Genomic DNA, 26,488 nt, shown 5'->3' with positions numbered 1-26,488 from the left:
GGCCAACCACAGCACCGAGACCGCCCTGATCGCAGCCACCGATGACATCCGAGCTCTGCTCAACAACGGAGAAACAGCGGCCCTCATCCTCCTAGACCTCTCCGCGGCCTTCGACACTGTCTGCCACCGTACCCTAGTACAGCGCCTCAGCAACGTCGGAGTCCAGGAGAAGGCACTGGAGTGGATCATCTCCTTCCTCGCCGGAAGGACACAGAGAGTCCGCCTCCCCCGTTCAGATCTGAAGCCACCGAAGTCATCTGCGGCGTTCCTCAAGGCTCCTCGCTCAGTCCAACCCTCTTCAACGTCTACATGAGCCCCCTCGCAGACATCGCACGCCAGCACAACCTCAACATCATCTCCTACGCCGACGACACCCAGCTGATCCTCTCCCTCACCAACGACCCCGCCACCGCCAGAGCCTACCTTCACGAAGGGATGAAAGAGGTAGCCGAATGGATGAAGAACAGCCGCCTGAAACTGAACTCGGACAAGACGGAAGTCCTCATCCTGGGATCCTCACCCTCCACCTGGGACAACTCCTGGTGGCCCCCTGCCCTAGGCAGCGCACCCAAACCAACAGACCACGCACGCAACCTGGGCTTCATCATGGACTCCTCCCTCTCCATGACCAGACAAGTCAACTCTGTCTCCTCGTCGTGCTTCAACATCCTGCGCATGCTACGCAGGATCTTCCGGTGGATCCCCACCGAGACCAGGAAGACGGTCACCCAGGCCCTCGTCACCAGCCGTCTGGACTAAGGCAACTCCCTCTACGCCGGAACCACCGCCAAACTCCAGAAGAGACTCCAGAGGATCCAGAGCGCCTCAGCACGACTCATCCTGGACATCCCCCATCGCAGCCACATCTCCGGACACCTGAGAGACCTGCACTGGCTCCCAGTCAACAAGAGAATCACCTTCCGACTCCTCACCCACGCACACAAAGCCCTACACAACCAAGGCCCAGGATACCTCAACAGCCGCCTCAACTTCTACGCTCCCAAACGCCAGCTTTGATCGACCGGCCACGCCCTCGCCGCCATCCCCCGCACCTGAAGAGCCACCACAGGGGGACGGTCCTTCTCCTACCTCGCCGCCAAGACATGGAACTCCCTCCCGACCCACCTCCGCCTGACCCAGGACCACCTCGCCTTCAGGAAGCAACTCAAGACCTGGCTGTTCGAGCAGTAGCGGACCCCCCTCCCCTAGCGCCTTGAGACCCTCTGGGTGAGTAGCTCGCTATATAAATGCTTTGATTGATTGATTGATTGATTGATTGATTGATTCTCATTCCCTCCCTTTTTTCACCTTTGTCAATTTCTTCCTTTATCATTATGTCAACTCTCTCCATGACAAGATGGAAAAATGTGTACTTTAGTATATCGTATTTGGGTTACCATTGTTTAGAAAAAACATATACAATGTTTAGTTGCAAAAGCGGTACATCATGTCACACTTTCGAATTCCTAGCTTAAATGTTCAAGTAAAATGCTTTGAATAATGTATTGAATAATGTGCACTGTCTAGCATGAACAAAACAATCTGAATAAACATTATTTATCTATTTTTAGCTACAAGATGGTAGCCTCCTGAGGAAGACACTTCCAACGTGTCGAAACGCGTAGACGGAACCCATCTTCCCTTCATACTATTGGGAATTTTTTACTCAACAAAATGATGTATATCCAGTGAATATTGATTGTAAAGATTTTTAATGTATTTTTTATTTGTTTCTATGCCAATAAATATCTTCATGACATTTTAATCAAATTTATTAAATTCAATCCTTGAATGCTAATTCAGTGCTTTTTTGTTTATTATATATTTTTCCTGTTGGTTCTTGAACTTTGCCAGTATTTGTATATTGCCTGGGTTGTTATTTTGCTTCAATACACTACATGTCAGGACATCATAGCGTGGCTTCCGTGCAAAAAGGCAATGTCCCCCACTATCTCTGGAATTGCTATCGCCCTGGAGCAAATCATTGTTGATAACGCGCTACCAGGGCGATAAATCCCAGAGGTAGACGGCGATGAATAACAAAGCGCTAAGCGCGCTTTGTGTTATTCATTGTTGTTCTTCAAGTAAATTTGCTCTCCACGCATCATTGTGGAGCAGACTGCCCCTGCGCTGTTTTACGTTTTGTGGTTTCTGTTCAAGCAACGGTGAGCAGGATTTGTGTGTCCCACTGCAGGTGGTCGGTGGTGGGTACAGGAGGGTTCAGAAACGAGTAATACAGAAAGACCTGTGCAAGAGGGACAAGTCCATGCGAACTATGGGCCTCATTTACAAGGCCATTGCTCTGCCGCTGCCTCACTTTTCATGACGCTCCGGAGGCGCAGTGTACCTGCCAATATTTACAAGGGCACGTAAAGTCGCCTTGCATGACTTTTCAGGCCTTGTAAATAAGGCCCCTTTTGTGCATTACTCTGCGTGAAAGGGGAAGTTCCATGGGCGTTGCTGTGGGTGTTCCTACCCAACATCCACGGAACCTGGCACATTCACAGATTTACAACGTTTTGTAAAGCTGGGAATGTGTTCCTATGCCGGAGCTGTAGGAGTATTAGAACAAAACAATTGCCAATGCTGAGGCTGACTACTTAGTTTGTTAAATGGAATTCATGATACTAAACATGCAATTCAGCTTTTTTCAGCGTTATTTGTTGTGCATTTCAATAGAAAATGATCATAGACATTACAAAAGACAAAATATTTACACACCCTGAAAAAAAGAAAGTTTGTAAACCAAATTGTTTGACAACAAAAATTCTATACATTTGGCCAATTTCACATTCCTATCACATTCATACAAACAACCATCCTACAATACAAAACAAAAAAGGTTCCTTGCCACATTTAAATGTATGTTTTTCACATTTGAAGCAACCAAAAACACTTTAAAGGTTCACTCAATGTAAAAAGAATTTTTGTTGGCAAACAATTTGGTTTAAAAACTTTCTTTTCTTTCAGGGTGTAAATATTTTGTCTTTTGTAATGTCTATGATCGTTTTGTATTGAAATGCACAACAAATAACGTTGTTGATTGTTAAAATAAATAAGAATTTAAAAACTTCACGTCTGAATAAGCAGCAATCTTTAAAGCTGAATTTCATGTTTAGTATCATGAATTCCATCTAACAAACTAAGTAGTCAGCCTCAGCATTGGCAATTGTTTTGTTTCTATTATCTTAATGGCTCAGCCTTGCTGAGTTGGAGCCTAGACCCATCTCTGTTGTTAGGAGGCATAGGAGTGGCACAACAAGGTGAAGTACTTTTATTTCTTGGTGTTTTTTCCTCTTATTAGAAAGAGGAAAATGCCATCAATTATTGTTTTTGTGCAGAAGCTGTCCCTTCCTGCACAAAAACAATCATCCCCATAATGCAGACACCCTTGCAGCATTGTGCATGGGTGTCTGCACTGGCTCATGGTAGCCAATTGTGCACCAGCGCAGGGGAAAGCACACAGATGTGTCCTATTATTGTTAAAATGATGCATCCCAGCGCTTTCAAATGGCAAAGCTCAGCACAGCAAAATCACTTGCAGAGCTACGTCATCTTTTGTAAATGAGGAGCATATTCCATCAAAAGTTGTCCACATGGGGTCTGCAAGAGCTGAGTCGAGTCAGGGGAGCAGTCACAGGTGACCTCTCTATATTACATGTTCTTCTTTGTCATCCATGCAGGGCCAAACCTACATTACGTGATGCACTTGATTGAGAAGGGCTCTTTTAGTTGCTACACATAAATCACAAAGACCCCTTGGCCAAGGATGGGACCAGGAAGAGGGTGACAGCACATTGTTTTGTTTTTCTTATAGTCTCTTCAGACTATTTAGCTGCTGCTGCTCATATTGTTCTGGTAAATATCTTTTTAACATGCTTACTTGTTTATCCAATGAGCCCATTAGCAGTGAGAAGCTTACATTTGCATTAGAAAGGCTGTCTCTGCTCTCTTCCCCACTGCACTGTTTAACCCTTGATTGCTTACAAGAAAAAAGACTGAAAGTCAGGAACTACATTGTATTTTGCATTTCAGAAGTCTGACAATTGGCACTATGATATGTAATTAGGGGCACTGGAATTATTTGTTCATATGTCTGCCACTTTTTCCGCATAATCATGATTTTCCTGATTTGCCACCTAATACACCATCTGTTCATAATTTGAATATTGCACCAAAAAAATATAATTAATTTCTAGCTCAATCAGATCAAAAGTTATTAACCAAAAAGCACTACATATAATTCTGAGCCATGGCAGATGTGTTGCAAAGTATAACATATAAGCTTTCAGTTGTTGATTGACAGGTACTAATGTGGTGCAGTTTTGCTTAAGCGCTTTTATAATAGCTAATAGAATACAAAATAAAGAAAGAACATTGCTACAGATTGTGCCACATTATGCCTCATAATTTGTCTGTCCTACCTGCATAATTTTTTCAACCTTGTAGCATCATTTGTCCTCCACTGCCGCATAATTCCAGTTTTCCTGCATATAATACAGTCTTCCGTTCCTGGTTTTGCAGCCAACAGCATATTGCTTTAAATGTTACATTTAAGGGCTAAAAACCCTAGTGTGCATAGTGCTGCAGGTCACAATTCCAAAAATGGCCTACAATGTTATGCAAAACATTAAGTATCAAAGTGTGTGCAGTTCCTAACAGGGAGTGCAGGGGAAGGGGAGGTCTTTCTTCGTGATGTCCTCACACACCCCGAGGGATGTCATGCTTCATCCTTGGGCCATGCTTCCCGAGTGGCTGGTGCTGCAATGCCCGACGGGCTGCCGTAAACGGGGCTCTTTGGCGGAGATCGTTTGAAGAAGCTGTAGGGTGCGTGCGGGTGTGAGGGCAGGGTAGTGCACAGGTGGTGGGTTTAAAATAGGTCTGCATTTAACCTCTCCGTGCCCAACAGAAATGAATGTGTCTCTGTAATATAACTGGTCCTCATGCAAAGTGCTTCGATACCTTTGGGTCAAGTTCACGGTATATATTACTCTGGGGGAAAACCGTAGTGGAACACCTCTTCTTCATAGGACAGTCACACCAATACAGAAACTGTGTACAGTTTTATCAAGCAGAGGACAGGTACAACTAGAGCAACAGCTTTCCCTATCACTCAACATATAGGGCCTGATTCACAGAATGAATTTAAGACTCAATCCTCATCTTACTACTATTTTGGTATTCACAGACTGCACTTACTACTTTTGGTATTCACAGAAGTTAGGATTTTGTGTTAAGTCTGTCTTAAGTCTGTTTTAGGTCTGTAATCCTAACTTCTGTGAATACCAAAAGTAGTAAGTGCATTCTGTGAATACCAAAAGTAGTGAGTTCATTCTGTGAATGCCAAAAGTAGTAAGTGCATTCTGTGATTACCAAAAGTAGTAAGTTTATTCTGTGAATGCCAAAAGTAGTAAGTTCATTCTGTGAATACCAAAAGTAGTAAGTGCATTCTGTGAATGCCAAAAGTAGTAAGTTCATTCTGTGAATGCCAAAAGTAGTAAGTTCATTCTGTGAATGCCAAAAGCAGTAAGTTCATTCTGTGAATGCCAAAAGTAGTAAGTTCATTCTGTGAATGCCAAAAGCAGTAAGTTCATTCTGTGAATGCCAAAAGTAGTAAATTCATTCTGTGAATGCCAAAAGCAGTAAGTTCATTCTGTGAATACCAAAAGTAGTAAGTTCATTCTGTGAATACCAAAAGTAGTAAGTGCATTCTGTGAATGCCAAAAGTAGTAAGTTCATTCTGTGAATGCCAAAAGTAGTAAGTTCATTCTGTGAATGCCAAAAGCAGTAAGTTCATTCTGTGAATGCCAAAAGTAGTAAGTTCATTCTGTGAATGCCAAAAGCAGTAAGTTCATTCTGTGAATGCCAAAAGTAGTAAGTTCATTCTGTGAATACCAAAAGTAGTAAGTTCATTCTGTGAATACCAAAAGTAGTAAGTGCATTCTGTGAATGCCAAAAGTAGTAAGTTCATTCTATGAATGCCAAAAGTAGTAAGTTCATTCTGTGAATGCCAAAGCAGTAAGTTCATTCTGTGAATGCCAAAAGTAGTAAGTTCATTCTGTGAATGCCAAAAGCAGTAAGTTCATTCTGTGAATGCCAAAAGTAGCAAGTTCATTATTATTAAGTCCCCCTGAGAGCCAGTTGCTGGAGGAGGGGGTGTCAGGTATTCTCCAGACCCCCGCAGGAGAGAAAGCGGAACCAAATGATGGCAACCTGTCGGAGGCTCTGGACGCGGATAGCTTCTTCTCAGTGGCAGAGGAGTCTGAGGGGGAGTCCACTGGGGGTTCCGTAAGTGGGGATCTGTCATCAGACGAGGACAGTGCTAGTCCACCAAATACAGCGGACACACTCAAAAGGGCCACACCTCGTCACAGTAAGACAAAGCTCACACCCATCCAGGTTTCAGAGGAGGTAGATAGTGAAGGGTCCGAAATGAGCCACAACCTCCAATGGGACTACGCCCCGGCTACCACTAGTCTTACAGGATTAGGGGGGTCTAAGGCCCATGAGAAAGAAAAAGATCGTAATGAAACTAACTCCCCTCCATCCAATACTCTGATCTATGCAATCTTAAAATCGATACAAAGCGAGGCACGCCAGGAACATAAGAGGGCTCAGCTGGCTACAATGAAGATTCAGGGTGCTATCCGGAAAAACACCAAAGCATGTTCCGAAGTGATTGCTAGGACGGCTGCACTCGAGGAAAGGATTGTGGAGCTAGAGACAGGGCTACAGAAGACCGAGACTCAAACAACGGCCAATGACGATAGACTGACAGATATAATGTGGAAGTTGGAAGACTCCGAAAATAGGCTGCGAAGGAATAACCTCAGACTTTTAGGAATTGAAGAGAAAAAAGAGGGTCAAGATATTAGAGGTTTCGTGATAAAATTGTTTCAAGCTGCTTTTCCGGAGCTTTCTCATTGGTCATGGGACACTGAGATTCAAAGAGCCCATCGATTTCCCCTTACGCAAAAAAAAAGATCCTGATCCAGGAGCAAAACCTAGGGCCATCCTCATTTTTTTTGGTAATTTTTTACTAAGGCAAGCCATTTTTGAAAAAGCACGTCCTGATACCAAAAGAACTGCTGAAGGCCATACCTTCTTTGTGCGTCCGGATTTTTGCCACGCAACAGTGGAACGGAGGTGGCGGCTCCGTTCATTGATCAACCCTTTCCAGAAGAAAGGGTGCGAGGTGTTCTTAATGAATCCCGCACGGCTTAAAGTTATTTTTCGTGGCAAAATCCGGGTTTTCACTTCTGAGATACAGGCCGAGGACTATTTAAAAGAAATACCTGTGGGCTAAATGACTCTAAGTCTATCAGTATATTTGTAGATTTAACATGCAGTGGTTTTTTGATCTCTTGATTTGATCGATTTTCCCCTGGGTAGATCTACATGGGATTCAATTCTATTCTATTTGGGAATGTTCGCTCACTTTTGTATGTATATAGACAGGGAGCGACCAGGGCACACTCGGGAAGTGGGAGGCATCACACGGGTCTGAGGACCTATTTTGCCTGTGTTTGGAGGGGAGGGGTCAGGGGGGGTGGGGGGGAGGGGGAGGGGGATCTGCGACGAGGGGCACAAATGGTAGGATTTGAAACGTTGTCTTTTGATAAACTCTCCGTATTGAATATTATTATGAAATGCTGGTTATACATGTTTTCTGGAATATCTTTTTTAAGAGATGGCTAATATTAGAATTGTATCCATAAATATATGTGGGCTAAATAATCCGATCAAACGGCGAAGAGTGAGGGAAGATCTGCGATTCTTGCAGGCAGATGTTCTCTGCCTGCAGGAAACGCATATAGAAGCTAGTCGTCATAAATTGCTGGAATTTGAGGGATTTCAATTAGTCTCTTGGACTAAACTTGAGGCTAAGACTAAAGGAGTTGCAATCCTAGTAAGACGAGGGAAGGTGAATATAACTCGATCTCTGGCAGATAGTTTGGGTCGCTGGGTAATTGTATATGGTGATTTTCAGGGCAAAAATATCACGCTCTGTGTTTTATATGGCCCAGTTTTGGACGACCCAGAACTGTATAAATGGCTTAGCCTGGAGCTGATAGGATGGCCATCCCCTTTTATAATTTGTGGAGACCTAAATATCAATATGGACTGTGGATTATTGAATCAACCAGAGAGCGCATATATTGGGAGAAAACCTAAAGTATATAAGGCTCTACGCTATCTGATAGAGATTCATGGGCTAATTGATGCTTGGGCATGTTTTAATTGGGGTGATCCGGGTTTCACTTTTTTTTCAGCACCACATAAAATCTGTTCCAGGCTTGATTATTTTTTTATATCACCAGCTCTTAGTCAAGGCTCTAGTATCATTAGATATCCTCGAGTGATGTCGGATCATAATCCGCTCGTACTGGTGATGAATATACAGGCATGTAAGAGCAAAAGTGATGTCTGGACGTTTAATCGTGGCCTGCTTAGTGAAAAGGAATTCGTGGATACTATGTCCCCCTGGATTTTGCAGTTTTTAGAGGAAAATAAGGGTAGCACAGGTATTCAGAATATTTGGGATACTCTTAAGGCTGCGATCAGGGGTGAAACTACAAGATATGGCTGGGATGCTCAAAAAAAAGAGAAGGCTAACTTACAGAGGCTGTATAAAGAATTGGAAAAAGCAGAAGTGAATCTGTCTCACTCGATACAGACAGGTGGGGATAGCGATTTAGCCCTAACACGGATTGCTATAGCAAAATCTGCAATTACAGAACGTTCACAGGCGAAAGCAGCTAGCAAATTTATTGCTTGGAGATCTAAAATGTTTGAGAGTAGTGAGAGAGCAGGGCATTTGTTAGCCGCAAGAACTAAAGACAGAGAAGCAACTATACGTATCAAGACGATTCAGGATCCGGATTTGGGGCCTGTGTCTGAGGAGAAAGCCATTGCTCTTGCATTTCAGAAGTTTTATCAAAAATTATATTATGATGATATTTGTGATAACGATGCCCTTCAGGTGGAAATTCAGGAATATCTAAAGGGGATCGGGGTGGATCCACTAACCTCAGAAGAACGAGAATCACTAGACGCAGAAATTAGTATTGAGGAGCTTTGGCAGGCTATGGATTCTCTTCCGAGGGGCAAAGCTGTTGGCCCAGACTTTCTGCCGGGAGAATTTTATAAGATATTTCGACCTCAGCTCACCCCGGTCATGTTAGAACTATTTCGCAGAGTTCAGGGTGGTGAGGCTCCTCCGGAGTCCTGGCGAGGTGCCCGAATTATAACTTTTTTAAAAAAGGATAAAGATCCATCAGAATTGGGATCATACCGCCCTATCACGCTCATCAATAGTGATATTAAAATTTATGCCAAGATATTTGCCAATAGAATTTCTGGGGTAATTAAGAAACTTGTTTCTGTCCAACAACATGGTTTTGTGCCCGGGCGAGAAACTATAGACCATATACGCCGTGTTATTTCGCTGTTTGATTTTACTAAGGTTTCAGGAGACCCTATGGCCCTAATTCTGTTAGATGCAGAGAAGGCCTTTGATAGGGTCTCCTGGCCTTTTTTATGGGCCGTATTGAGATATTATGGCCTAGGAGAAGGAATCATAAGGGCTATCCAGAGCATGTATAAACAGCCGACGGCCCATATTTCAGTTATGGGGATCCAGACGGGTTCAATTAATATTTTAAGAGGTACACGCCAGGGTTGCCCCTGCTCCCCTTTATTATTTGCAATTTATATAGACCCACTTATTAAAAAAATTCTTTTAAATGATTTGATTTGTCCAGTGAGATCCAGGGGTGGTAACACGAAAATACTGGGGTATGCAGACGATCTAGCCATTCTGACAGACACTCCTCAGGCAGCAATGCCAGAGATCTCAAACTTAACTTCACAGTTTGGCAAGTTGTCTGGATACCATTTAAATAATTCCAAGACTCAAATTATATGCAATGATAAAACCATGTTGGTGGATCCTCGGGTTATTGGCAGGGCCAAATACCTAGGAATTGTAATAAGCTCTAATCCCGAAGAAATTGTCGAGATCAATCTTAAACCACTGTTAGGAAAGATAGAAAAAGATACTAGAAAGTTTAACAATCTTCAATTAACACTGATGGGTCGCTGCAATGTTGTTAAAATGATTTTTCTACCAAAAATATTGTATCTTTTCAGGGCGATTCCTGTTTTGTTTGAGCAAGTATGGTTTAGGAAGTTAGAGCATCTAATCTCATGGTTTGTATGGGCAGGTAAAAGACCTAGACGAGCCCATAAATATATGACGTTACCCAGGGAGAGGGGGGGTTGGTCTTTACCAAACTTTCAGCTTTATTATTGGGCAATTACATTAAGACACATTGCTGTATTAATGGACTCTGTGGACTTAGAGGTCTCTGAGCTTTCTACGTATTGTTTAATTTATGGGGAAGAGGTCAAGGGGTTACTATTCAGGCATATCGATTTTGCGTATTTCAAACGTGTGAGGTTTAAAGTCTTACTGGCAGCCTTTAAAGTCTGGACCCCTGTGCGGAAACTATTTAATATAGGAAGGATACATGTGTATACTCCGGTAATGGGTAATACCCTCCTGCCTGAAATATTTGCAGACGGGTATTTCAGAGAATGGACTATACATGGAGTAATAATGTTGGGGGATTTGGTCTCTGCTCAGGGGGTGCGGACATTTGAATACATAAAACATAAATTTGATATTAGTAACCAGCATTTCTTTAAGTTCTTACAGATTCGCGACTTTCTCTCCCGGAAATATGTTAGTTGGACCCCTATCCCACTAGTTGAGGCTATCAGAGGGGGGCACTCTAATATCTCTATAATCTATAAAATGTTGAATGAAAGGCGGAGTGATGATCTACCTAAACACTTTAACCGATGGCAGATTGGTTTACAAGCTGGGCAGGAGGTTTGTGAAAATTCATTATGTTTTAGTTATACTGCCACTATATCTGCTAACCTCCAGGTACAATGTTTTAAAACATGGTTTAATTTGTATATAACTCCACGCCGTATACAACAATGGGGCGGGATCACAGGAGATAATTGTCCTAGGTGTGGGGAGATAGCAGCTGACAGTATCCATATGTTCTCTTCTTGCTCTAGTTTAACTCCACTGATAATTAAAATAGAACAACGATTGGAGCAAGTGTTCGGTTATCAGATACAACTGTCTTCGCAAGCCATTATATTGGGGGTGGCAGATATAAGTATGACGCTGCCAGAACGGAAGCTATTTTATATAGCTATGGCTACATTTAGATTATGTCTAGCAACAGTGTGGTTAGATCCTTCTCCCCCCTCAGAACATGAGTGGTTTAATAAGTTTTTGAATGTGGCGAAGTGGGAGCTGTTGGTTTTCAAGAGGAGAGGCATACGGGCTCGAAGAGAGGGCGAATCAGTTTGGGAGCCGGTAATTAATTGGCTGGATAATTTAAACTAGTAAAAAAAAATAAAAAAAAAATACAAAAAAAAAAAAAAAAATCTTCATTGTATATAATGAAACATAATGGGATTCACCTGTTTCATAATATGAGTTTATCATATTTTCTTTTTCTTTTCTTTTCTTTATTCTCTCCCCTTGTAGCGATCCCTGGGTGGGTGGGTTAGGGTGGGGTTCTGGGGTATAATACAAAAATGGGTAGCAATGACACAGATGTAATGCCCTATGTATTGTATATTTTCTGTTTTATCTTCTGTTTATATGCCGAAATGTGATGTCTTGCTACTCTTTAATAAACATTTAAAAAAAAAAAAGAATACCAAAAGTAGTAAGTGCATTCTGTGAATGCCAAAAGTAGTAAGTTCATTCTGTGAATGCCAAAAGCAGTAAGTTCATTCTGTGAATGCCAAAAGTAGTAAGTTCATTCTGTGAATGCCAAAAGCAGTAAGTTCATTCTGTGAATGCCAAAAGTAGCAAGTTCATTCTGTGAATGCCAAAAGTAGTAAGTGCATTCTGTGAATACCAAAAGTAGTAAGTTCATTCTGTGAATGCCAAAAGTAGTAAGTGCATTCTGTGAATACCAAAAGTAGTAAGTGCATTCTGTGAATGCCAAAAGTAGTAAGTGCATTCTGAGAATACCAAAATAGTAGTAAGTTTAGGATTGAGTCTTAAGTTCATTCTGTGAATCGGGCCCACTGAAACAAGGTGCAGGCAGTGCAAGCTTTACTTCCTCAGCAAACAAGTACAGCTTGGCAGTAGCAAAACAAGCTCCTGTCCTGCGAAGGCAGTCAGTGCAATCTTCCATTGCTGGCTGGATAGATTCAGAAGAGCAGACTAGAACAAGCTTACATCGCTCACAGAAACTGCACAGTTGAGGTTTAAGTGACATGTAGGTTACAGAGAGATCAGTAGAGCAGGAACTTTCACTGATGGGAATGTATAGGTGGACGAATAAGCAAGGTCTGACAAAATTCAAAATTTGTTGATATTTCATTTCCCTTTGTCATATCCTACAGTTGTGCGTGTCTCACTTCCTGTAGATCCAAAGACTGCCGCCCATATGCACATTTGTCATAGGTTCACTCCTTCCAATACCAATACAAAGACCTTTCCTAAACATTGTGTAAAAGGGGCTGGAGGGAGAGAAGTGTTGAGTATGGCACATTTAAGGAAATAAAAAACAACATGGCTCTCTGCTGCTCTTTTGTTCCCTCTCGACTATTGGCCCTCTGTCTCTATATTCCCCCTTTCTCTATTAGATATTCCTTTCTCTCGCTCTCTCATTTTCAGCCTCTACCTCTATCTGTTCTCTCCTTTCAAATTATAGCCAGCCCACTTGCAATAAAAGCATTTTTAATGTACTCTTTCTTTTTCTCTCCAACTGATCCATCTCAGATCCGTAAACAAATAAAATGGTGTCTGTCATTTTGCAATTTCAAGTTTAAACAAAATGACACGACCACACAGCCACGACATCACAACTTTTTTTTCTGAGCGTTTCACCGTGCTGCAGGCATCTAGTGGATGCTGTACGGCATGTGGCAAATGCATTGGCAAAGCCAATAGTGTCAAAGTCAAGACCTACTGGCCTTGTCTCAAACGCATGAACCTCACGCTTTGTCATCTCAACAATCTACCTCCCTTCCTCCCTCTACACTGCGCACTCCTTCGACCACCCCATTTTCACATATTCACACTCTCTCCACTCAGTGAAATGCTCCTCACACAAACGCACGCCCTCGCTCCTTTCCCTCTTTCGAGTCCTTTCTCTTGCAAACCCCACTTACTTGTCTTTCTCACACACTTAACCTCCCTTACACCGAGCCGGCTCTAGCTCATTGCATTCTCTTTCTCAGCTCCTGTTTCTCACAAGCATTTGGGGGCAGATTTACAAGCCCCTTGCGACACTTTTACACCGCCGTTGCGCCACTTTTGTGATGCAGTGGCGGTGTACACAATGCGCCACTATGCAACATATTTACAACGTGACGCGTCTGGTGAGAAGCGTCACGTTGTAAAGCCCTGAGCTACATTATATCTGCGTCAGGAATAATGTATGCAGGGTGGGCGTTCTGTCACAAGGAAGCCCCGTAAAAGTGACGCAGCGAAATCTGCAAGATTTCACTCAGTCACTTTTATGTCCTCGCTGCGTCAAAAACTTATGCCTGCTTGTAGCAGCCGTAGGGAGTGACGCAGCACAGCAAGTATAGGGCACCTCTTAGCAGTGTTGGAGTTGCATCGCGCTAGCACTGCGTCACGTTTACGCCGTGAGATGCTTCTCGCATCTCTCGATCCTTGCGCCACGGTGCGCCGCATAGTAAAGGCGCATCCATGGTGTCGCAAGGGGTTTCAACTGTCACTCAAAATAACTGGCGTATCCCTGCTGATATGCAGGGATGCACCAGCTATTGTAAATCTGCCCCTTTCACACAGTTGCACCCACTTAAAGGATGACATAATGGGGCATATTAGCAAGAACCTCGTTAAAATTATCGCCGTTTTAGCTGCAGGAAACTGCCGCTAAAACAGCGATAATGGGCTGGCTAATATGCATTATAGAATTCCAATAAAAGCCCAGGTTAGATTTGCAGGACATCTAACCTGGGCTTCTAATGCATATTAGCAAGCCCATTATCGCTGTTTTAGCGGCAGTTTCCTGCCGCTAAAACTGCGATAATTTTAACTAGGTTCTTGCTAATATGCCCCCATGTTTTTATGGTCCCTATCACTGGTGTCAAATATTTTAATGACTATTCTTAAAAATTACACCGGTGAAACAAAGCTGTGTTCCACTGTTTGGCAATGCTGACGTAAGACACCCTACTGATAAGGTCAGCAGAGAAAATCCTATCCATGATTGTAGACTTAAATCAACACAGTGATGGTTTCAAGATTTGGCATGGATATTTACTGGGAAATTGGAGATAAATGAAAGTTTACAAATTACTATAGTTTGCCTTGATTCTTCGGTTTTCCAAATAATGAAAAGTAGCCGTTACCTGGCAGGTGCTGCACGCTGTCAGCTGCGGCGCTGCACTTATCCAAAATGTTGAGGGTCGCGGGCGGTGTTTGGAGATCTGCAGGAGTAGCCAGAGCGGGTGGGCAGTGCTTAATTTGGGCCGGTGGTTTCGGGTGGGGGACACCAGTACTTATTTCTGGGGGCCGTACTCATTTATCTGCATCAGACATTTACCAAGAGAAATAGAGGAAATATTTTTAATACTGGAAAGATTGAGTAAGAGAAAGACATTAACACCGACAAAGTGAGAAAGAACGGACATGCAGAAGTGAGATAAAGGCGAAGTGGTGTCTGTTGGCGAATTAAAGACGAATGAGGTGGATTTAAGAATTTAGGGGCATTTTATCAACGGCTCGCCGACTGTGCTTAGCGATAATTTTATTATCGCAGACTATATCTGGAATTCATCCCCGTGGTAAAGCGTTATTAACAACACGTCTCTCCAGGGCGATCAAAATTTCAGCTTATACGACTCTAATCCATCCCAATGTTGGGGATAGGTAAGTCTGCGTTTTAGCAGACCTTAGTTTTTGGAGAAAACAGCTGTTTTCTCCAAAAACTAACATGTGGTAAAACGCTGGGGCAGCCTTGTAAATATTGCGATGTGAACATCAGCGATATTTGCAAGGTTGTTCATCCGGTGTACGCCCAGTGACATCCGCTTTGCATCTCATTAGAGATGCAAAGGGAGGCGTTGGAAAAAAAAAGGGTGCTAACATGCGATTATGCAAGTTAGCACCCTCTTGTAAATAGGGTGATAGTTTTATCTCCGCTTTAAAGCCCTTGTACATGTGCCCCATACAGCCTTGGAAATCCGTGCACGCACTTTCAGTTGCACCAGCCGCGAGTTGCAGAGCAGAACTTCAGCACCGGCACCATTTCATTTACAAATTAAGCAGGGTGGGCAGCCAGGGCGGCAGTGAAGCACACTGGTTAGAGCAGGTCGTGGGCCTGGGAGACACCTGTGCCCCCGGTGCGCCTCCTTGCAGCTCCCCGCACCTCACGGCTCCTCCCCGGGTCTGCCTGTCACCTTCGCCCCTCTGCCCCCCTGCAATGACCTTGGGGCCCCTTCTCCATTCCAGGATGGCGCGTTGCTCATTTCACAGCTCAGTGAAGTGGGTAATGAGGAGCGTCGAGGCGCAGGCCGTGCTTGCCGGTGTTCATGCTTCCACCGCATCTGCTGACGTCTCTGCCTCCAGAACAACAACAGCAATAATAATACGACATTCATTTCCAGCCCGGCAGCCCGAGCATGCAGGTGTGCAGGGCTTCCCGCAGACTTCACAGAGAGACCCGGGGCTCGAGGCCAGGCCCTGCCCATGGCTCGTGTGCTCACGCGCGCACGTCCCCTACCGAGACAATGGCAGGAGCGGGGTATGGCTTGGCCAGAGACGCAACTAGAGCCAAATTTCAGAGGGGGGCTACAAAAAATTTGGGGGGGCGGGGAGGGGGCGCTGATTCTTCCAGCAATATGCAGAGTGGAGCTGCAGGGGCTCTAAGAAGGGGTGAAAACACAGCAAAACCTCGTTAGTAAATGGTATTATAAAGACCTGTGACTTACTCGGGTGTGGCTGTGTTCGCCCAGGAAGCTGTTTCAGCCAGGCTGACATGCACGACGAGGGGGGGGGCTAGTACGGGGGGGTGGCTGAAGCCCATTGAACCCGATGGGCGTTGTGCGCCGGGCTTGGCCTGTTGTTATGGCTGGATGTGCAAGGGGCTGGTCATCAAGCTGTGGGGAGCCCAGGCGTGCAACGGCCATAGGGCTAAAAGTACTTCAGCCCCTCTGGCCCCCTCACCTCTGCCCCCGTCGTGTGTCTTAGCCCGGCTGCTGCAGTTCGGGCTCGCCTGGGCAGTGTCTGGAGTCTTATCTACGGCATCCCATGTTTTTCACAGGTCTTTCAAGACTATTTGCATATTTACATACCTTACCTTACCTTTCATATGAAAAAAAATTGAAACTATTTACCAGGATATAGCCAACTCTCATTCAAATATGACCCAGGACTCACAGACAACCACCTCGAATACCACCACCTGCCTCGCTACGTCTGACTTGCCTTGCACAAACGTACACCTGGATTCATGGCCACTTCTCAACTTGGACGCCCTGACAAATATTTTAGGTAAATTAAAATCTGTTTCACCCAAAGACCCACTCCACATCCCAATATTAAAACAACTGGACAACTCCCATTTATGCATGATTTGTAAAACCCTAAATCTTTTCCTGCAAGATTCAACTGTCCCGGCTCGTTGGAAACACGCCATGGTGACACCTCTCCTAAAAAAGCCTATGGCAGATCCATGCGACCTATCCAACTACCGCCCTATTTCTCTTCTGCCAGCCTTCTCCAAGATCCTTGAGAGGCACATCCATTCCCATCTCGCCCAATTCATCGAATCCAATCACATTCTTCATCCCACGCAATCCGGCTTCAGATCCAGTATCTCCACTGGTACAACACTACTGGGGGTTATGGAGAACCTGCGCCACCATCTTGACAGAGGAGACACAGCTGCGCTTATACTACTTGACCTCAGCGCAGCATTCAACACTATCTCACATCCCATACTCACAAGGACATCAACTTCACTGGGCATCTGCGGACCAGCACTGAACTGGCTCTCCTCTTTCATTACACACTGCACGTTTCAAATCTTTCTAACACGGCAACTTCCAATATTCATGCTTCCCCCTATGGGGTTCCCCAGGACTCTGTGCTCAGCCCCCTACTTTTTAATCTGTATGTCAGACCGTTGGCCCACATCGCTGAACAAGCAGGTATTACCCTATTCACGTACGCGGATGACTCCCAGATCACATTCTCCCTTTCTAACCCTGGCCCTGACTCCACATCCCTCCTGCAGTCAGGCTTAGGGAAAATTGCCACCTGGATGAACAACAACCTCCTCAAATTGAACGGTGGTAAGACCGAAGTCCTAATTCTGAGTCAAAGACCAGATCTATGGAGTTCTAGACATTGGCCTACCGAGATGGGCACCCTCCCTCTCCCATCAGACCAAGTCTGCAATCTGGGTTTTACCATTGATAATGCCTTGACTATGCACCAACAGGTAAGCAAGGTCTCGGCAACCTGCTTTACAATCTTGCTTAGGAAAATCATCTGGATGCTGCCAAGCGAAACCCCAAAATCTGTGGTCCATGCCCTTATAACTTCCCAGCTGGACTGCGGAAATGTCCACTACCTAGGTGCTAACAAGGCAGTGACAAGACGACTACAGTTGGTTCAAAACGCCGCTGCAAGACTACTGTGCAAAATTCCCAAAACAGCCCGCATCTCTGAACACCTACAAGAATTACATTAGCTCAGTGTAGAGAGTCGCATTAAATTCAAAACCCTGAGCTACATGTTTAAAATCAAATTGGGCTCAGCTCCACTTTACCTACATTCCCTTGTTCGTCCCTACACTCCTTCTCGCCACCTTCGGTCCTCATCCCAAGGTAACTTTAATGTACCTAGAATCAAACTCGCTAGGATGGGTGGCAGATCGTTTTCATACCTAGGTCTCATACTCTGGAACTCTCTCCCCCTGGATATCCACAAAGAAACTAGTTACGTCCGCTTTAGCAGAGCCATCAAGACCTGGCTTTTCAACCAATAACGCTGTTCACTATCTCAAACGTTAGGTTACCTAGCACTTTGCCTGTCCAGCACCGGGAAACCCTTTTTGGGTAGCTGTCGCGCTCAATAAGCTTAATAAATAAATAAATACATAAAAATGTGTATACTGTTTAACAAGGCTTATTTTTTTTCTGGTCCCAGAACCCCCTGAGCTCCCACTCTGCCTACTACTAACATTTGTGTTTTATCTTTACTGTCATAGTGTGAGAAGGCATTTCAGTAGTATGAGAAGGCATTTCAGTAGTGTGAGAATGCATTTTATGAAAAGGAATATCAAATTAGGTTGCAAAAATAAAAATGCCAGCCATTTGTTGTTTAAAGAGCCTGCGAAGACCTCCTCATGACACTAAATAGGGCTATAAATACAAAAATATGTATTCATTTATAATGTGACTTTTCTGTCTTTGTTCACCTTTAATTATCAGTCATAGATCATTCAAGCAGCCCTAGAACATATTTAAAAATGCTTTCTATTTATGTTTGCTGTTCAAAGTATGCACAGATAAGTGCTGAAAGTAGACTTTAGGTGACATCTTATTTTTGTAGCATCTGGGACATCAATATAATGAGATGACAACCCTAATCACAAGACTGGAAGTTTGTTGCAGGATGAGAACAATTTCCTCTATCCTCACCCCTGGACTCTGAATAATGCGATAATAGCAATAGTTTAACTTATATCTGAAACCCTACCCCAGCCCTCAATAACATGCTGAGCTACTTCAAATGTCTGGGAATGCACCCTGCATTCAGACAATTCCCTCTCGCCCTTCACTTTCACACTCACTGTGATCACAATGTACTCACACTGATCACCATGCACTCAAACCATTCACCCACTCACCCTGCACTCACAGTGACCACAGTGAACATATGCACTCGCCATGAACTCACACAGTTCTCCCTCCACTTACACAGCGGACACATGTGCATACCGCTCACTCTACACTGACAGTGATCACTCTGCATTCACAATGCACTTGTGCTGTTCACCCTGTACCTCACTCTGCAGTCACACAAGCACACTGCTCACCCTGCACTCATGTGACACTGCACTCACTTGTCCCCCTCACTGCTCAATCTGCAATCTCACTCAAACAAGCCCATCAGTAACCATACAATAATTTGTCCCCCTCTGCACTTACATCTGTACCCAAATTCATACAGTCACCTCACTCACCCTGCAGTCACTTGTGTTACCCTACTCTCACAATGTTGTATCGCTCAGCACACACTCACATAGGCACTCCTGTCACCCACACAACACAGAGGGCTAATGTGCCTGCTACAAAGAACTTGTATCATGCAGATCACAGAACTGAGTGTGAGTAAAATACGGGTAGCCCTATAAAAAACATGAAATGATTGTTAGAAAGGTGCGCTAGAGAGACGAGGTGCATTGTTGGTGAGTGAGTGGTAGTGAGGGAATTTATGAAGAAGGAGGAAATGGGGGAGGGGCACCAAAAAAGACTGTTGCACCATGCTCAACCAGTGTCCCTGGCTGGGAATCTGGCCCCCCAACGAAGTTCGGGTCTAGTTCCGCCCCTAGGAGAGCCTGTGCTAGTCACCAGGTAGCTGTCAAACACAGGCCCTGGGTGTGTGCAGGCTCAACGAGAGCTCACCTCTATAGAAAGATCTCTACACCCACTAAGCGAGCGTGAGCAAGCGTTGTGATGTACAGACCTGTTGGCTTTGCCAATGTTTGTGTTTAGCTTGAGGAAGTACAGACACACTTGCCAACAGCAGTGGTGCTGTAGCAAAGGATGAGAGCCATTGGGTAAGCTCAAGAAGGTTAGAGGCGCATGCGGGGTGAGGTGATTAAAGCAGAGGGATCACTGACAGAATATTGGAAACATAGGGTCTCTTTTATTGGACACTACTGGTACTATTGCGATGCCGGAACGTCACTTTTTTTAACGTTTGGGTTGGGCAATGTGCCGCTGGCATATTTAAAAGGCCACATCAAGCCACATTACATGGCTTTTCATGGCCTTATAAATATGTGCCCCTTTCACGCAGAAAGCTGCGTGAAAGGGGCGTTCCCAGCAACATCCATGGCTTTTTGACACTTCCCCAGATTTACGAGAAATTGTAAGTCTGAGGCAGCGCCAAAAACTTACGCCTCCAAGGGAGGCACAACGGGGAGAAATTTCACACATTTTCTGTGTGCCCAGGGTATTGTAAAATTATAAAAGGGTCACAGATGCTCGTGTTGCCCCTTCTATATTATAGATAGCGTCAGGGCACAAATAGCACCAGCGCTATTTTAAAGGGGCGATCCCTCATTTGCATGGGGTTATGACCACAAACAAATGACATAAACATTTTGTCTCTGCTCCTGCACTGTATTATGGAAGCAGCCAAAGAGGTCGTCAGGTGATGCACTTGTGCACCACAAAGAAGTGACACGCAATCAGTGCGCCCCACCAAGGTGAGCCCTGAAAGGAGGGACAAAGATGTTTATAAGTGCATAACCACAAAACTGGCCAACCATCCCATAAAACCAAACCCATACTGGTAAAAACCTGGCCCCAACTCTGACCTGTCAGGCTGCCCTTCTGGCCCTGCCAGTGTGCCAGATTGCCCTGGTTGAAACTGAGGTAGAATAAATGTGCAAGGGCAAATAGGAAAAAAATAAGAAAATGAAAGAAGTAAAGCAAATGACACTTTCATCACACACCCATAGCTATTTTCCACTCCCCGTCTGTTTTAGGGTTGGCACCTTTCAAAAGACAAATACCGCCTGCTAGTATTTTAGGATCAGTTAGGGGGACAGTGCTGATGCTTCAGGACGATTTCAAAATTATTCCTAATGTTCCTGTTTGGCGTCTTAATTCAGCTCTTCTGGCTTAAGACAATCTCTAGGTGTATTTTTAAATATCTATAAAATACTAGGGGTGGTCAGAATTTGCGTAGCCGTGTTACGCAAAGTTCAGCGAAATGGTAAAAAAACTCTGCGAGCTAGGCAGAATTCCGCGAGCACGCTGAATTGCTTGCTCTGCCCGTTTGCGATGTGTTTTTCCTGTTCGGGGACGCTGTTTGATTGCTCAGGGGAAAATATCCCGCGAACTTGACCATGCGGTCACGGCCATTTTGTTTCACTTGTCCAGCCCGCTCGCAATGTGTGTTTACTGTTTGCGAACGTGGATGTCCGATGGCTCGTCCGAATGACGTGTTCGCGATCGCACACTCTTGGGGGGGTCATGTAGCCGGGCGCAAATGGACATTAAAACTCGTCGGCGAACGCAGGGATCCCAGTAAGTTGCTCCCGCACACGCAAACACGCATTTTGAGAGCGCAAACAAGGAAAAAATTCCGCTACACCGCTGATTGTAGAATTTTGGGCAATTTGCATTCCCTGCTGAACGTGGAATTGCCCATATTCTGCAAATTCCACAAGCAGAGCCGAATTTACCCCCCAGGCCGATAAAATACTCATAGAAAAATTTGTAATTGCAATTAACATTTTTTTTCATTCAATGGATACAAATGCAGGCTGTTTTTCCAATTCCTTTTTATATGACCTGTACATGGAAATGACAGTTATGCTGATACATATCACTCACCTGGAAACAGACAGACGTCACTCCTATATTTGCATAATCTTCCTTCAATGTTTGCATCCAGATGCACTTTCTACCTCCACCCCTTGAGCTCATCAGCTCTCCTTGCAGAAGCAGGGGTCTTGTGGTGACCCAGCAGTGGACAGACAGCTCACCTCACTCTAACACCTGTCACCCACTTAACACAGCGCTGTCTTCGCATGTAAATAATGTTTTGTTTATCTCTGCAGTCTGCATGTTGTCTCAAAACCTGGCCTGCCCTCCACATTATCAAAAGTTTGCATAGAAAACTGCTCCTTACTTACAACTTCTAGTAGTCACCTCTCCTTTTTCCATTTAAATGGCCAGCTCCTTCCTTCCCATCCTCTGCATGCCCTCTCTTTGACCTCTACCGCGATTTCTCGCTCAGTTCTCTCCCTCTACCCTCGTTCTCTCCGTCTCTCTCGTCTCCGTCTCTCAGAACCTGTCCCTCCTTTGTTTATTTCAGTGGCCCCATCTTCCCTCTCTCTCGTCTCCCACTCTCAAACCCTGCCCCCCTTTGTTTATTTCACTGGCCCCATCTTCCCTCTCTCTCGTCAGCCACTCTCAGAACCTGTCCCCCCTTTGTTTCTTTCACTGGCCCCATCTTCCCTCTCTCTCGTCTCCCATTCTTAGAACCTGTCCCCCCTTTGTTTCTTTCACTGCCCCCATCTTCCCTCTTTCTCGTCTCCCACTGTCAGAACCTGTCCCTCCTTTGTTTATTTCACTGGACCCATCTTCCCTCTCTGTCCCTGGCCTCTGCCTTCCTCTGCCCACCGCCCAGGCCCCTTCCCCCTGTCTGTCCCTTTCTCCCTCTCTCCCTTGTCCTCTCAGCCTATCCCTGCATGTCTCCTTTCTTCCTCTAACCTTTAACTCGTAATGACTTGGGCTAATGTGTTCCCTTCACTCTGGGACATTTAACATCCTTTGCAAGATGTGCTTCAGTGTCAAAGTGACCTTGACTTCATTGAACAGTACACAGCCATCATTGAAACCACGTAGGAATGGGGGGGGGGGAGGGGGCGAAAAACAATGACAGGGTGGATGTGTGTGGGCAGGTGGAGGAGAGGCAGGCAGACAGGGGAGTCTGAAGGGAGGGGTGAATGAGGCAGGGTTAGACAGGGAGAGGATGAGATGGAAAGAGACCTGTGTGCACACTGGAGGATGTTACAGGCAGCTGGGGGTTCAAGTGCATTAAAAAGTGTGGAAACTGTGGGCCCGATTCACAGAACTAACTTAAGACAAAATCCTAAACTTACTACTTTTGGTATTCACAGAAGTTAGGATTTTGTCTTAAGTTTGTCTTAAGACAGACTTAAGACAAAATCCTAACTTAAGTCTGTCTTAAGTCTGTTTTAAGACAGACTTAAGACAAAATCCTATCTTAAGTCTGTTTTAAGACAAACTTAAGACAAAATCCTAACTTCTGTCAATACCGAAAGTAGTAAGTTTAGGATTTTGTCTTAAGTTAGTTCTGTGAATCGGGCCCATAGCCTGTATCTATGTAGTTGGTTTACCCCTTACAGTTAACTGCATATAAATATTGACCTGGCCAACACATCTGCAATTTTTTATGATTTCCTAACCACACATTGTGGCCATTTAAACACATTCACAAAATGTGAGAAGCGTGACAAATTACCCACAGATCTCTGTTTACTATTTTTTTGAATTCACAAACTACGGAGGCGATTCACAGAACTAATCTGAGATAAAATCCTAAACTTACTACTTTTGGTATTCACAGAAGGCATTTAGTAGTAGTAAAGTTAGGACTCCTATAGTTAGGACTCCTAACTTTACTACTACTAAACTGAGACTACATCTTAACTTTTTGACTTTCAGTATTCACAAAAGGCATTTAGTAGTAGTGAAGTTAGGAGTCCTAACTTTATTACTACTAAATGTCTTCTGGGAATACTAAAAGTAGTAAGTTTAGGGTTTTCTCTCAGTTTAGTAGTAGTAAAGTTATGAGTGCTAACGTTACTACTACTAAATACGTTCTGTGAATACCAAAAGTAGTAAGTTTAGGATTTTATCTCAGTTTAGTAGTAGTAAAGTTAGGAGTCCTAATGTTACTACTACTGAATGATTTCTGTGAATACCAAAAGTAGTAAGTTTAGGATTTTATCTCAATTTAGTAGTAGTAAAGTTAGGAGTCCTAAAGTTACTACTACTAAATGCCTTCTGTGAATACCAAAAGTAGTAAGTTTAGGATTTTATCTCAGTTTAGTAGTAGTAAAGTTAGGAATCCTAACTTTACTACTACTAAATGCCTTAAGTAGTAAGTTTAGGATTTTATCTCAGTTTAGCAGTAGTAAAGTTAGGAGTCCTAACTTTACTACTACTAAATGTCTTAAGTAGTAAGTTTGGGATTGTATCTCAGATTCTGTGAATCAGCCCCTACAAGTTTAATTTTACTTATAGTAACTGTACGACTGTGGAGACTTAACACATAAAAAGAGAAATTACAAATAAATATCCTAATGTTAGGTACAAATAAAACTTTAATTCATTCATCTTAGAAGTCATGTCTCTTGAATGAGCACTCTTGGCAGTACAATCCCAAATTCATCAACTCACCACCAGCACCGCTTCCCTGACCATACTAGATAGCTCCGCCTTCTTCGTTGCACATCACTGCATTGCACTTTAAATATCAGACATCTTTATCAACACCCCCTTCTCTACACAGTAACTCCTTCCACACACAGTTCTTCCATGTCAGACTCCAGCTCCTATGACCATTTAATAGCTGTTTCTCTCAAACACTGCAACGTTTTGTGGAACCATCCAGGAGCCAGCCACCCAAAATGTCCCACCCTGCAATTAACCATCAGACCAGTTCCTATATACCTATGCTCCCGACATGGGGCCTAATTAGGAGTTTAGGCATTATATACTGTCCCTGCTAAATAAGGATACCACAGGGTACTTTATTTGTTGGGTGTGATAAACAACACCTACTATGAGTTATTGGGGAATAACAAGCAGATTTTGTTGTTTAACACCTCAAATCAGCATGATACGGTAATTACCATGGGCCCGATTCACAGAAAGAACTTAAGACTGAATCCTAAACTTACTACTATTTTGGTATTCACAGAATGCACTTACTACTTTTGGCATTCACAGAATGAATTTACTAATTCTGGTATTCACAGAAGTTAGGATTTTGTCTTAAGTTTGTCGTAAGACAAACTTAAGACATACTTAAGACAGACTTAAGACAGATTTAAGACAAACTTAAGACAGACTTAAGACAGACTTAAGACAGACGTAAGACAAAATCCTAACTTAAGTCTGTCTTAAGTCTGTCTTAAGGTTGTCTTAAGACAAACTTAAGACAAAATCCTAACTTCTGTGAATACCAAAAGTAGTAAGTTCATTCTGTGAATACCAAAAGTAGTAAGTGCAATCTGTGAATGCCAAAAGTAGTAAGCGCATTCTGTGAATACCAAAATAGTAGTAAGTTTAGTATTGAGTCTTAAGTTCATTCTGTGAATTGGGCCCTTTTGTTTTTACCTAGTTAATTTCAGTAGCTTTGTCCTGACAAAATTTATTGAAGGTTGAAATATTTAATTATTTGTTAAATACCGTCAAATTCGTAATTAGGACCCAGACTTAAGTCCCTATTTAGTGATGCATGGTGACACACGGCCCCCTCCAACGAGCGCTAAGGCCCGCTTAGCACCAGGGCACCCTGAAGACGCGAACCAAGGTTTCCTACTAGCACCAACAGACTTGAGGAGGCCTGGGAGAGAGCCAAAGCAACGTTCATGCCCTTCACAGAGCCCTGCTCCCTAAAACAAGATTGCCTCATCCAAGATGGAAGATGGCCGACACCTAATAGTCTCGGTCCCACGGAGATCTGTCAGTATTTAAAAGCAGGATCTCTCCAGCTTAACAAAGGCACCTATCCTCTGCAAGGGCCTTCAAATAGCAGAAAACTGATGACCTTGCACCAAAAAGCTCAAGCCCTTCACAGAGCCCCGCTCCCCGAATCGAGAGTGCCTTATTCAAGATGGCCGACAGCGTACTAGTCTCGGTCCCACAGAGATCCATCAGCATTTAAGGCGGGAGCTCACCAGCATAATAAAGGCACCTATCCTCTACTAGAGGCCTTCAAACACCAGAAACCTGATGACCTTGCATCAGAACGAAGTGAGAATATGCCATCACGCCACAGCCAGAAATGCCTGACTCTGTGATGGGCGGCAGGAGGTCTATTGCCTGACCCAAGATGACCGATTCTGACCCTAACTCGATCTCATAGAGATCCCTCTGCACCCAAGTCAAGTTCTCTCATCCTCAAAGGCACCTAACCTGATCAAGGGCCTTCTAAGAGCAGGAATCCAATGGCCACAGCTCAGGGAAGTGGAGCCTTGATACCACGCAGCATCTAGTTCTACCTTACTCACTGATAGTCGGCAAGGGGACAGCACCTGGCCCACTGAGATCCATCTACCACTACAGGCAGGATCACATCTTGAAAAGAAATTCACCTATCCACGTAAAGGGCCACTAACTAGCAGTAGTGCGCAGTGAAGAAGAGCCCCGCCACCTCACAACAGCCAGACATGCCTGACAGGGTGTTAGTCGACAGGAGGTCAACCCTCTACCCTTACTCGCACCACCCTGTCCCAACCCAAGGTGACAATTTTAACTCCCCCCCAGCCGCGAAGAGGACGCACAGCTGCTAAACCCAACCACCCAGACCCAGCCCAAGAATCCATTTTAACCCCCTTCTAACCGAATTCGTCCACAGCTAACTATCCAAGACACCCTTTCAGTCTCACGGTCCCCGCTTAGA

Source organism: Lissotriton vulgaris, chromosome 1_2 (assembly GCF_964263255.1).
Source record: "Lissotriton vulgaris chromosome 1_2, aLisVul1.2, whole genome shotgun sequence".
Lineage (NCBI taxonomy): Eukaryota > Metazoa > Chordata > Amphibia > Caudata > Salamandridae > Lissotriton > Lissotriton vulgaris.
This window is presented reverse-complemented; position numbering follows the sequence as displayed.